Source organism: Rhineura floridana, chromosome 3, assembly GCF_030035675.1.
Source record: "Rhineura floridana isolate rRhiFlo1 chromosome 3, rRhiFlo1.hap2, whole genome shotgun sequence".
In the NCBI taxonomy this organism is placed as follows: domain Eukaryota; kingdom Metazoa; phylum Chordata; class Lepidosauria; order Squamata; family Rhineuridae; genus Rhineura; species Rhineura floridana.
The window spans coordinates 189100279-189113745 of NC_084482.1; the positions used below are offsets into that span (position 1 = coordinate 189100279).

Sequence of the window (13467 nt, forward strand, 5' to 3'; positions counted from 1 at the left end):
TTTTGTCTTAACCAAACTAAAATTTTGCTGCCATACACTCCTTATGTCTTACTGCACCGTTCACCAAGCTGGTGCCCTCAAGATGTTTTGGACTACAACTCACGCCAGCCCTGGCCAGCTGTATGCTGAGGGCATAATAGTGACAAATGAAATGTCAGGAGCTGTTTGGTTTACTCTTTCCTAATTTTGGGTTTTTTTTTTAACATCTGACATTTCCATGTTATGTCCCTTTCACAACGGTCTCTTTTCTAGTGGAGTCTAGGAGGCTTTTTTGGCTTCCCACAGGCGCCTGGTGAGGAGAGCTGCTCTGCCATTAGCCCCACAGCTTGCTCACTCGTCCATGAGAAGAAACAACCCTGCCGGATTAAACCAAAGGCCCATCTAATCCAGCATCTTGTTTCCCACAGAGGCCAACTAGTTGCCTCTAGGAAGCTGGGCTGGCGCCAGGCGTGACTGGGCACTGGCCTGCCCCAGGCCTGCGGCGCCATAGCCCAACTCACTCATGCAGGCAGCGTGGGGCTAATAAACCCACCTGTGCATCCCACCTACCTCTCCTGTCCTTGTGAATGATGTGCGTGCTGTGTGTGCATGCCTGCCCTCAACAAGGTGGAAGCCCCCGTTGCCATCTTGGTTGATGGTAGGCATGCGCTTGCAAGTGCACATATCATTCACAGGAATGGGAAAGGTAGGTGGGGTGTGCTTGTGGCTTATTGACACCTGCACTGACTGTATTGGTGTGTGTGCCTGGGAGCTTTGCTATGTGCAGCAGGATCGGGAGCCAACCCAACAGGAGTGCTACCCTCCTGCCCTAAGGAGGGGCCCTTCAGGGGTTCCTCGGCCAGGGCCCAACCTGGCCACCCTCTGGTGCCGGCCCTGCTAGGAAGCCCACAAAGCAGGATATGAGGGCAATAGCCTTCCCACCCCTGCAACTGGTATTCAGAGACTGGCTGCCTCTGATCCCTGGAAATGACATATATCCCATCATGACTTCATTCTCCATGATTTTGTCTGATCACACTAAAACTAAGTGGGTGGCTGTTTCCAAATGAGTGGCAATGCATTCCATAGTTTTAGCTCTGTGAAGAAGTAGTACTTCCTATTGTCTGTCCTGAATCTCCCACACACAGCAACTTAGTTGGATGACCTGGTCTCTAGTACTGTAAGCGAGGGAGAAAAACTTCTCCTTCCATTTTCTCCACATCATGCATAATTATATAAGGATCCATCATGTCCCCTTGTGCTCCCTTTTTCTTTCTAAATTAAAAAGCCCCAAATGCAACCTTTCCTTGTTAGGGGAGTTGCTCCAGCCTCTTGATCATTTGCTCTGGCAGCGGTTGCTTCGTTCAAAGAAATGAGCAGAGTCCCACTCTTCTGATGAGGAGCGCAGGGGAAAGAAGCAATTTGATAACATTGAGGATGTTTCCAGATGACCTGTCTGTTGAACCGTTATCCTGACTTGTTTGCAGGGAGTTCAGATGAAGGTGTAGCAAAGCTAGTGTTATCCCACACTTCCCAGTGCATTTTCCTGTCACTTTTCTCATTGCAAAAAGGAAATTGGTTTGCTGTGCAAGACCTCCCAATCAACTATAATTGCATAACCTGAAGTTTCCAGTATGCGGTTGCATCCCATCCAAAAGTAGTGACAGCATGGAGGCACCCTAATTGATTCCACTGTTCCAGTCTGGAATGTTTTGAAGATAGCGGGTGAACAGCCAGGTGTTGGGTTGCTCAGTGAGGCCATCGGGTGGGGCAGAACCACATGGCTGCAGCTTCACCCCAGGCCTGCTGCCTCAGACAGTATAGTGTATTCAGCCATTCGGTACCCTTGGTTGGGAAAGGGTGAATCAGACACTCTGTGGACAGCATGCATCAGTCATCATTCTTGATGGGAGCAGTCCATCTGGCAGTGAGGTCTTGGGAATTATAACAGCCTTATCCTGAAAGGTCCACATCCTCAGTGCTGGCCCTTGGGGCAGGAGATGGGGATTAGAATTAGGAGCATGCTCCATGCATTGTGGAAATGGCTAGCTATTTCACTGCTCGAATTCCACCTGTTTTTAGAAACAAGGGATGTAAGAAGGCATCAGTTTCCATTCAGGCCCGTGTTTCTTGCATGTAGTGCTGTTGCTGTTCTGCTGCAGTTTGGCTTCCGACTTAAACAATGTTATTCATCTTGTTGTCCGCTCTGGTGGAATTTTACGTAATGAATTACATTATTGTTACTTTATTCCACACGATTCATTTCAGTGCAAAAGAAATGTGTTGCAAATGGAGAGGGGGGCATTATCAAATTATGTATTGTTTGAAGACTGAAAACAGCAACAGCAGCAAATATCAATCATATTTGATGGATCGATTTCCATTCTGGACAAATAAGCAAAAATTGGCAATTTCTGTTCGTGTTTTTGTCAGATTTCTCCAGCATCCCTATTAGAAACAATCAAGCATTGACATGTGTAGTTATCTGCTTGAGAGTCGCAGAGTGTATCCTGAGAATTTGGGGGCAGCATGGCATAGCCATGTCTTTGGAAGTAGATTGCATCAATTGTTCTGAAGGTTGTTGTTTTTATTTAAGGGTATGACTTGGAATGCTTCCAGACAGACGTCGTTTTCCAGTGGGATTCAGTCACATACCAATAAATTGAGATCAGACACAATCACAGTGGATGGGGAGGTCTTGCATGACAAAAATCACTCCCCCCCCCGCCAGACTTTCTGCAGTAAGGAAAGTGATAGGAAAATGCACGTGAAAGTGGGTTAACACTTGCTTTGACACAATGTCATCTAACCTCCCCATGAACAAATCAGGGTGAATGCTCAATAAAAGGATCATCTGGAATTGCACTTGGAGAAGGATTGTTGTAAGGGAGCATCATAACAGGCAAAGACATGGCCCTTGAGTCAAGAGCTGATCCTGGTCTGGTTGGTTTCAGCGCTGCCTTAGATCCAGGGATTAGTTCAGCCCTTGGATGTGTTTTCGAAGCCAGAGCTTGGCGTTGGAATATGTGTTGTAATGAAAGGAATGTCTGTTTTGATCACGTGCGCAGTACATCTCTCACACACATCTGAGGATTGAGGGAAGAGCTTTTAGGGGAAAGTGTATGCATAATGTTCCTGGCTGAGGCCCAACACTTCTTATTATAAATTAAATGATGGTTGATCAGAAAGCTCCCTGTTGGCTGCCAACAGTTGTTACTGAGTTGGTCGAGTTGTTAATTGCAAGATTGTTGGCATGTTACTCCAAAATAGGAGAAGGGGGTGAACAAAGCTGGTGAATAGAGGATGAACCCAGGTCTTTTGAATCATGCCTGTTCAAAGTGGCTTTTATACCCTGATCCTGAGCAATAACATAAGAAGAGCTCTGCTGGATCAGGTCAGTGGCCCAATTAGTCCAGCATCCTGTTCCTGTACTGGCTAATCAGATGCCTATGGGAAGCTCAAAAGTAGGATCTGAATGCAACAGCAGTTTTTTTCTGTAATTATTTCACTGTAACATGATCCATTGAAAACATGGACCATCCTTCATACTCTATTCCAAGTAAATGGGACTCAGATTAGAGTGTTGTGCTTTTTCAGTTATGAACCTTAAACCGGAAACAATAAGCAAAGCAAGGGGATTAAGAAAAACTGTAGTGAAGAGTGGTGCAGCTAGGTCAGTTTAGACTTAATGGTCATCCCCCATCCCCTTAGATGCTACCTTTTATTGCTTCAAAATGTGGCGTGCTAGCCCTTCTGCATTTGGGGCCCTCCTGCTCATTCTGTTGAATGGGGCCCTGGACGTCTGCCCCAAAGTCCTGTCCTGACGGCACCATCACACATGCACACCTGGAAGGTCACATTTCTCTTCTGGAAGTTGCTCTCCTCCTCTTCCTCACTTGATCCTTTCCCCAAGCATCAGTATTAAGCCCAGATATTCTTCTCCTGAACCCTTTTTTCTTTATGTGTTCCGAATAGCTCCCCATTCTTGCTTGTTTTTAATGCACCTTCTTATGTCAAATCCATCCTCTTTCCACCCCTTCCACAGTTTGTCTGTTCATTTCTCCCATTTGTAGGCTGCCCTTCATCACATCAGCGTGATTCTTAGGGTGGTTTTCAGCAATGCACAATAATGAAATATCTTGGGCTAACACTGCAGAGCTTTCCCTCCCAGCTAGGATTGTGGGTGTTCTGTTAGTTTGTGCCTTTGGAAACCCCCCTGTTTGCTGAACATGGCATTTTGAGAATCTTTGCTTTCAAGCTTCTAGTCCTCGTGTTTGTGTAGAATAACTCTGAATTCTATGGGCGGTATTTGGAATGGGCTCAAAATGAAGTAGGCGGGAAGTGGTCTCTAAAGTCATCAAGGGTTTCAGTACTCTGGAGTTCTCTCAGATCTACTAATCTGTACCTCTGCGTCTTCCGCTGGGCTCTTCTGCTCGTTGCCTTTTGCTTTTCCAGTTCTTGCTTTAAAATTCCAAAGTATTTGCTGATCCATATCTTGAAAGCTATATCTTGTAGGACAGAATATGGAGAAACCATCTGGTTCCCAATCACAAAGGGTGTGAGACGGGTGTATTTTATCATCGTATTTGTTTAACCTATATGCAGAACATATCAGAACATATCACGAAAAGCGGGTTTGGACCAAGATGAAGGTGTGAAAATTGGAGGGAGAAATATCAATAATTTAAGATATGTAGACAATACCATACTACTAGCAGAAGCCAGAAATGATCTGAAATGAATGCTGATCTGAAATGAATGCTGAAGTTAAAGAGGAAAGCACAAAAGCAGGATTACGGCTGAACGTCAAGAAGGCTAAAGTAATAACAACAGGTTTATGTAACTTCAGAGTTGATAATGAGGACGTTGAACTTGTCAAGGATTATCAATACCTCGGCGCAGTCATTCACCAGAATGGAGACAATAGTCAAGAAATCAGAAGAAGGCTAGGACTGGGGAGGGCAGCTGTGAGAGGACTAGAAAAGATCCTCAAATGCAAAGATGTATCACTGAACACTAATGTCAGGATCATTCAGACCATGGTATTCACGATCTCTATGTATGTATGTGAAAGTTGGATAGTGAAAAAAGCGGATAAGAGAAAAATCAACTCATTTGAAATTTGTTGGAGGAGAGCTTTGCAGATACCATGGACTGCGAAAAAGACAAATAATAGGGTGTTAGAACAAAATTTATTTATTTATTTATTATATGATTTATATCCCACCCTTCCTCCCAGCAGGAGCCCAGGGTGGCAAACAAAAGCACTAAAAACACTTTAAAACATCATAAAAACCAGACATTAAAATACATTAAAACAAAACAACTTTAAAAACCATTTTTTAAAAAGCTTTGAAGACATTTTTTTTAAAAAAGGTTAAAACACATATTGTTTAAAAAAGGTTTAAAAGCATATTAAAAAGTAATTCCAACACAGAAACCAGAACTATCACTAGAAGCTAAAATGATGAAACTGAGGTTATCATACTTTGGATGCATAATGAGAAGACATGATTCACTAGAAAAGACAATAATGCTGAGAAAAACAGAAGGGAGTAGAAAAAGAGGAAGGCCAAACAAGAGGTGGATTGATTCCATAAAGGAAGCCACAAACCTGAACTTACAAGATCTGAACAGGGTGGTTTACAACAGATGCTACTGGAGGCCACTGATACATAGGGTCGCCATAAGTCATAATCGACTTGAAGACACATAACACACACACACATCTTGAAAGTAGAATATATTAGGCAACTTAAGCACAAGTTACTGACTTGGTTTGCATTATCGGGGGAGCTAGAATTTCTGTGGATGCAAAGCAAGGGCCTCTTCTTCTTGTGTACGTATCTCTGGATATATGTCTCTCTCACCTTCCTTTACCTGTTGTAAGCGTGATCCTTCAAATCAACTGAGGCTTATCTGTCTCAAGTTAATAAAAAAGGAATTTTCTGTCGGCTTAAGACTGAATCCCCTAGTCTTTTCTTTGAGGGATGAGATGGCAAAGGTGCCGGCAGCAGAATTAACTTGGCCAGCCTGCACACACTGTCTTCTGAGAACACCAGTGGGATCCTTTTTTTTTTTTTTTTTTTTAAAGATAGAGATTTTAAACTCTTGGTTGCTTGCACTGAACTGCAGGGGTAGCTAGAGCTAAAGTTTGCTGAGTAAGCAATGCGGTCAAAGGCTCTGCAGTAGATCGAAGCAAAGTGTGGTCAGACACTTTGCCCAGATGGTTGCTTCCAAGGTAGACAATATCAAATCTGAAGTGGAATGTTTGCATACATATTGAAATGTTTGATCATGCAAGAAAGCAGCCAGATTTGAATTAATTTTCCCAGTGTTGTTTCAGTGCCAGTAAGAATATTGGAATAACTAAATTCACATCAAAGGTGGCTGACCCAGCTCCCTTCCTAATCAATGAATGGATGAGATGGGAGCTTATATATGCAAAGCAGGGGTTGTTCTACGGAGCTGCGCTTCACTCCCTTCATCACCAGAACTGCCTTCTTGTGCATGCATTTCCAAATTACACTTAAGGAACAACTAATAATATTTTTTTTCTTAACAGGATAACATAGTTTCAACATATAGCAATTTTCCTCAGGGATGTCCAACGTACACATAAATTACAGCTGAGACAGATTCATTATCCAGGTAAGTATGTCTAGTCTGAGAGGTTTCTCACTATCTACAGAAATTTTTGTTTTTAATTATAAGAATATAAGAGAGCCCTGTTGAATCAGACCAAGGATGAGTACACACCATACATTTAAAGAGCATTCCCCCTCCCCCCAAAAAATCCTAGTTTACCCCAATGGAGGTATAATTCGCAGCATCCTTAACAAACTACAGTTCCCAGGATTCTTTGGGGGAGCTCGTGGGCTTTAAATGTGTGGTGTATTCACAGTGCAACATTCCATTTGTTGAAGTGTCACATTTCCCAGAGTTAACAAGTAAATACCTCTGGGCTCCCTACAAGCAGGACCTGAAGGTCATGGACTTCTTTTCTTGTTGTTGTTCTTCCTCAGTGACTGATATTTAGAGGCCCGTTACCTCTGAACTTGTAGGGTGGATCAGCCATAAGAACTGGTAGCCCTTGCTTGACATAAGAAGGTGCCTTATACCAAGTCAGACCATTGGTTCATGTCGTTCAGAATTGTCTACACCGACAGGCAGAGACTCTCCAGGGTTTCAGACAGGGAGTCTTTCCCAGCCCTCCTTGGAGATGCCAGAGATTGAACCTGAGACCTTCTGCACACAAAGCAAGTGCCCTGCCAGTGAGCTTCAGACGCTTTCTGGGCTCCTTTCTTGTTAGGTAGTTGAGGTAAGGACATAAGAACATAAGAAGAGCCTGCTGGATCAGGCCAGTGGCCCATCTAGTCCAGCATCCTGTTCTCACAGTGGCCAACCAGGTGCCTGGGGGAAGCCCGCAAGCAGGACCCAAGTGCAAGAACACTCTCCCCTCCTGAGGCTTCCGGCAACTGGTTTTCAGAAGCATGCTGCCTCTGACTAGGGTGGCAGAGCACAGCCATCATGGCTAGTAGCCATTGATAGCCCTGTCCTCCATGAATTTGTCTAATCTTCTTTTAAAGCCATCCAAGCTGGTGGCCATTACTGCATCTTGTGGGAGCAAATTCCATAGTTTAACTATGCACTGAGTAAAGAAGTCCTTCCTTTTGTCTGTCCTGAATCTTCCAACATTCAGCTTCTTTGAATGTCCACGAGTTCTAGTATTATGAGAGAGGGAGAAGAACTTTTCTCTATCCACTTTCTCCATGCCATGCATAATTTTATATACTTCTATCATGTCTCCTCTGACCCGCCTTTTCTCTAAACTAAAAAGCCCCAAATGCTGCAACCTTTCCTCGTAAGGGAGTCGCTCCATCCCCTTGATCATTCTGGTTGCCCTCTTCTGAACCTTTTCCAACTCTAGAATATCCTTTTTGAGATGAGGCGACCAGAACTGTACACAGTATTCCAAATGCGGCCGCACCATAGATTTATACAACGGCATTATGATATCGGCTGTTTTATTTTCAATACCTTTCCTAATTATTGCTAGCATGGAATTTGCCTTTTTCACAGCTGCCGCACACTGGGTCGACATTTTCATCGTGCTGTCCACCACAACCCCGAGGTCTCTCTCCTGGTCGGTCACCGCCAGTTCAGACCCCATGAGCGTATATGTGAAATTAAGATTTTTTGCTCCAATATGCATAATTTTACACTTGTTTATATTGAATTGCATTTGCCATTTTTCCGCCCATTCACTCAGTTTGGAGAGGTCTTTTTGGAGCTCTTCGCAATCCCTTTTTGTTTTAACAACCCTGAACAATTTAGTGTTGTCAGCAAACTTGGCCACTTCACTGCTCACTCCTAATTCTAGGTCATTAATGAACAAGTTGAAAAGTACAGGTCCCAATACCGATCCTTGAGGGACTCCACTTGAGGGACATAAGAAGAGCCCTGTTGGATTGGGCCAAAAATCCATCTAACCCAGCATCTTGTTTCTCATAGTGGCCAATCAGATGCTTCTGGGAAGCCCGCAAGGAGGGCGTGAGGGCAATCGCCCCCTTCCATTGTTTCCTAGCTGCTGATAATTCCAAGGTATACTGCACCTTCGTCATATGCAACACCAGCAGAGATACTACTTTTCCTCCTTCAGTCATTCATTTCCTTGCAGGAGGAAAAAATCTGTACCTTGAACTTGGCTAGGTTAGGCAGCTAGTGCAGCATTTGGGGCTTTTTAGTTTAGAGAAAATGCTAGTAAATGTAGTGGTTAAGGACTACGACCTGGGAGACCAGGGTTCGAATCCATGAAGCTCACTGGATGACCTTGGGCCAGTCACTGCCTCTCAGCCTCAGAGGGAGGCAATGGTAAACCCCATCTAAATATCCCTTACCAAGAAAACCCTATTCATAGGGTCACCATAAGTCGCAATCAACTTGAAGGCACTCCACTTCCTTCATAAAATTATGCATGGCATGGAGAGAGAAAAACTTTTTCCCAACGTTAGAACTCATGGAGATCCAATGAAGCTAAATCCTGGAAGAGTATTATTTATTTATTTATAAAAATATATACCGCTATTTCGTTTAAAACATCAAAGCTGTTTTCAACACATTAAAAACAACTACCACCACCATAGAATAAAAGCAAAGGTCAACTGTTGTGAAAAAAAATATTTTTAATTGCCTGCATAAGCCTGGCAGAACAGAAAGGTTTTCGGCAGGCATTTAAAAGTTAAAACAGAAGGTGCCTCCTGAATCTCTGTTGGCAGAGCATTCCAGAGAACTGGGCTGATGACAGCGAAGGCTCGATTTCTTGTTGATGTTAAATTAGCCTTGCCAACTCAGGGGATGACCAAAGCAGTTCCTGCAGATGATCTCAGTAATTGGGCAGGGATATAAAGGTTCAGGTGGTCCTTAAGATACCCTGGACCTAAGTTGTTCAGGGCTTTGTAAATTAACACAAGGACCTTGAATCTGGCTTGGCAATGAATGGGCAGCTAGTGCAGATGTTTTAAAAGTGGTGTTGCATGTTACCGACTATTGTGCTTGCATCTGGCCACCACATTTTGCACCAGCTGGAGCTTCCCAACCAGGGTCAAAGGCAGCCTCACATAGAGCACATTGCAGTAATCCAGCCTCAAGGTTACCAACACATGGACTACAGAGGTCAGGCTATCTCTGTCAAGGAACAGCCGTAGCAGATGATCCAGACAACATTGGTAAAAGGTACTCCTAACTACAGTGGATACTTGGGCCTCTAGTAACAAAGATGAATCCAGGTGTACCCTTGGGCTATGGACCTGGTCCTTCAGAGGGAGCACAACCTCATCCAGAATAGGTAACTTGCCTGTCTCCTGGACATGGGAACCACCTACCCAAAAAGCCCCCATCTTCCCAGGATTCAAGCACAGTTTATTGGCCTTCATCCAGTCTACTACAGCATTCAGACACGATCCAGAGCATTCATAGCCTCTACTGATTCAGATGTTATGGAGAAATAGAGCTGCGTGTCATCATCATACTGTTGACATCTTGCTCCTAATCACCACTCCCAACAGCTTCATATAGATGTTGAATAGCGCTGGGAAGAGAATAGTACCCTGCAGAACCCCATAGCACAAGTACTGGGGGGCCGAGGAACACTCACCCAGTGTTACTCCTTGGATGCGACCCTGAAGGTAAGAGCGGAACCACCGTAATACAGTGTCTCCAATACCCATCCCACTGAGTTGGTCTAGAAGGATACCATGGTAGATGGTATCAAATGCCAGTGAGAGATAGAGCAGAAGTAACAGGGTCACGCTCCCCCTGTCTCTCTCACGATAAAGGCGACCAAGATTCAGGACAGACAAAAGAAAGTACTTCTTCACATAGCTTGTAGTTAAACTATGGAATTCACTCCCACAAGAGGCAGTGATAGCCACCAACTTGGATGGCTTTAAAAGAGGATTAGACAAATAAATTAGAGGATAAGAATGCCAGTTGCTGGAAACCGCAGGAGGGGAGAGTGCTCTTGTGCTCAGGTCCTGCTTGCGGGCTTCCCCCAGGCATCTAGTTGGTCACAGTGAGAACAGGATGCTGGACTAGACCGTGGCCTGATCCAGCAGGCTCTTCTTATGTTCTTATGATTCAGTTGCAGTTTATGACTGCATCTAGGTACATGCACAGCTTAAACCTTTCTCAGATATTACAGAGAAATAGAGCTGGGTATTGTCAGCATATTGATGACACCTTGCCCCAAATCTCCTAAACACTGCTCCCTAATATAATTTTATTATGGATTTCACTGCCATCCCTACTTGCAGCTGCTCCACCCTCCAAGGAGAGCAAGCATTTTCAATGGTACGTATTTATTTATAACAGTTTTATACCACTTAATTATAATTATTAAGTGGTATAAAAATGTTGTAAATAAATAAGTACCATTGAAAATGCTTGCTCTCCTTAGGTGGAGCAGCTGCAAGTAGGGATGGCAGTGAAATCCATCAGAAATGGAAATGGGAGGGGAAATTGCCACAGCGTGCTTGCATGCCCAAGGTCAGGAATGGAAACCACGCAACCGAATGTGAGTGGTGTTTGCTATCAGTTTTTTAGTACATGAAAGTTACATAAATAATTATGTTATCTTTTGCATTTTTTGACATTTCTCTTCCATTGAAATGTATTGAAATTAATTACATAATTATGTTACTTTTGGCCATGGTAGAGGACGGATGTAGGTTTGTTTCTTGAGTTCTTGATCTTAAAGGAAGCAAAAGCTGAGAGTAGCCATATGCGTACCCTGGACTTCAGGAAAGCCGATTTTACTAAACTCAGAACAATGGTAAGTAAGGTTCCATGGCAAGTGACCCTAATGAGAAAAGGAGTCCAAGATGGGTGGCAGTTTCTAAAAAAAGAAATTCTAAAGGCAGAATGGCAAACAATTCCATCAAGGAAAAACGGGGGAAGATAGTGAAAGCAGCCATTGTGGTTTCACAGAAAGCTTAGAGATGACCTGAAAACAAAAAAGGACACACACAGGAAGTGGAAAGAAGGCCAGGCCGCAAAGGAAGAGTACAGACAGGTAACACAAAATTGCAGGGATGGTGTCAGGAAGGCTAAAGCTGAGAATGTGCTAAGGTTAGCGAGAGATACCAAAAGCAACAAAAAAGCTTTCTTCAGGTACACCCATAGTAAAAGACAGAGAAAAGAAATAGTGGTACTCCTACTCAATGAGGATGGCAAAGTGATAACAGGAGGCAGAAGTGCTCAATTCCTACTTTGGCTCAGTCTTCTCCCAAAAGAGGGTCTATGACCCTCCTGGGTAGTATGAAGTTGGGGGAGGCAGGATTACCTCTTGAAATTGATGGACAAATGGTCAAGTAGTACCTAATCACAAGTTCAAATCTGCAGGCCCCGATGAACTGCATCCTAGGGTATTGAAAGCACTGGCTGAAGAACTCAGAACCACTGTCTATTATATGGATTTATTATATGGATTTATAAAGAACAAATCCTGACAGACTAATCTTACCTCATTTTTTGATTGGGTAACCTCTTGTAGACTGTAGGAATGCTGTGGACATAATATATCTTGACTTCAGCAAAGCTTTTGACAAAGTGCCCCATGATACTCTGATTCGCAAGCTAGCTAAATGTAGGCTGGATGGAACAACTATCGGGTGGATCCACAGTTGGCTACACAATCATACTCAGAGAGTGCTTATCAATAGTTTCTTCTCAAACTGGGGGGAGGTAACGAGTGGGGTACCGCAGGGCTTGGTCCTGGGCCCAGTGCTCTTCAACATTTTTATTAATGACTTGTATGAGGAGGTGCAGGGAATGCTTATCAGATTTGCAGATGATACAAGATTGGGAGGGATAGCCAATACCATGGAAGACAGAAACAAAATTCAAAGGGATCTTGATAGGCTGGAGCATTGGGCTGAAAAAACAGAATGAAATTTAACAGGGATAAGTGCAAAGTTCTCCACCTAGGAAAAAGAAACCAAATGCACAGTTATAAGATGGGGGATACTTGGCTCATCAATACTACATGCAAGAAGGATCTTGGGATTGTAGTTGATCACAAGCTGAATATGAGTGAACAGTGTGATGTAGCTGCAAAAAAGGCAAATGCTATTTTGGGCTGCATTAACAGAGGTATAGTTTCCAAATTAGTATTAGTTCCCCTCTTTTCAGCAGTGGTTAGGTCTCATCTTGAGTACTGCGTCCAGTTCTGGACACCACACTTTAAGAAGGATGCAGGCAAACTGGAACAGGTTCAGAGAAAGGCAACAAGGATTATTAAATGTAAATGTACTGCCTTCAAGTCGATTCCGACTTACGGTGATCCTATAAATAGGGTTTTCTTGAGGCTGAGAGGCAGTGACTGGTCCAAGGTCACCCACTGAGCTTCATGGCTATGTGGGGATTTGAACCCTGGTTTCCCAGGTTGTAGTCCAACACCTTAACCATTACACTACACTGGGTCTCTCAAGGATTATTAGGGGAGTAGAAATAAAGCCCTATGAGGAGAGACTGAAAGAACTGGGCATGTTTAGCTTTGAGAAGAGAAGGGAAACATGATAGCACTCTTCAAGTTCTTGAAAGGTTGCCACAGAGAGGAGGGCCACGATCTCTTCTTGATCATCCCGAAGTGCAAGATGTGGAATAATGGGTTCAAGTTGCAGGAAGCCAAATTTTGACTGAACATCATACTGTTAGAGCGGTACGACAATGGAACCAATTACCTAGGGAGTTCGTGGGCTCTCTACCACTGGAAGCATTCAAGAAGCAGCTGGATAGCCATCTGTTGGGTATGCTTTAACTTTGATTCCTGCATTGAGCAGGGGGTTGAGGGCCTTATAGGCCCCTTCCAACTCTACTATTATTCTGTGATTCTAGTGGAATCCAAACTGCAGCAGAATGAAAACAGTGCTGATTGTGACAAACACAGGGACAGAAATTGTTGCCTCCTATCCCTGGCTGTAACTCTTG

General features: G+C 43.7%; 1 protein-coding gene across 4 annotated transcripts in view; it reads left to right on the plus strand.

Annotated features, from left to right (window-relative positions):
* KLHDC8B (kelch domain containing 8B) overlaps window positions 1–13467 on the plus strand; it is a 39476-nt gene that overhangs the window by 1323 nt on the left and 24686 nt on the right. For all 4 annotated transcript variants that reach the window (XM_061618865.1, XM_061618867.1, XM_061618868.1 and 1 more), the window contains exon 2: window positions 6545–6630. The gene's annotated coding sequence lies outside the window, so the exon portion shown is untranslated. The remainder of the gene's footprint in view (window positions 1–6544; window positions 6631–13467) is intronic.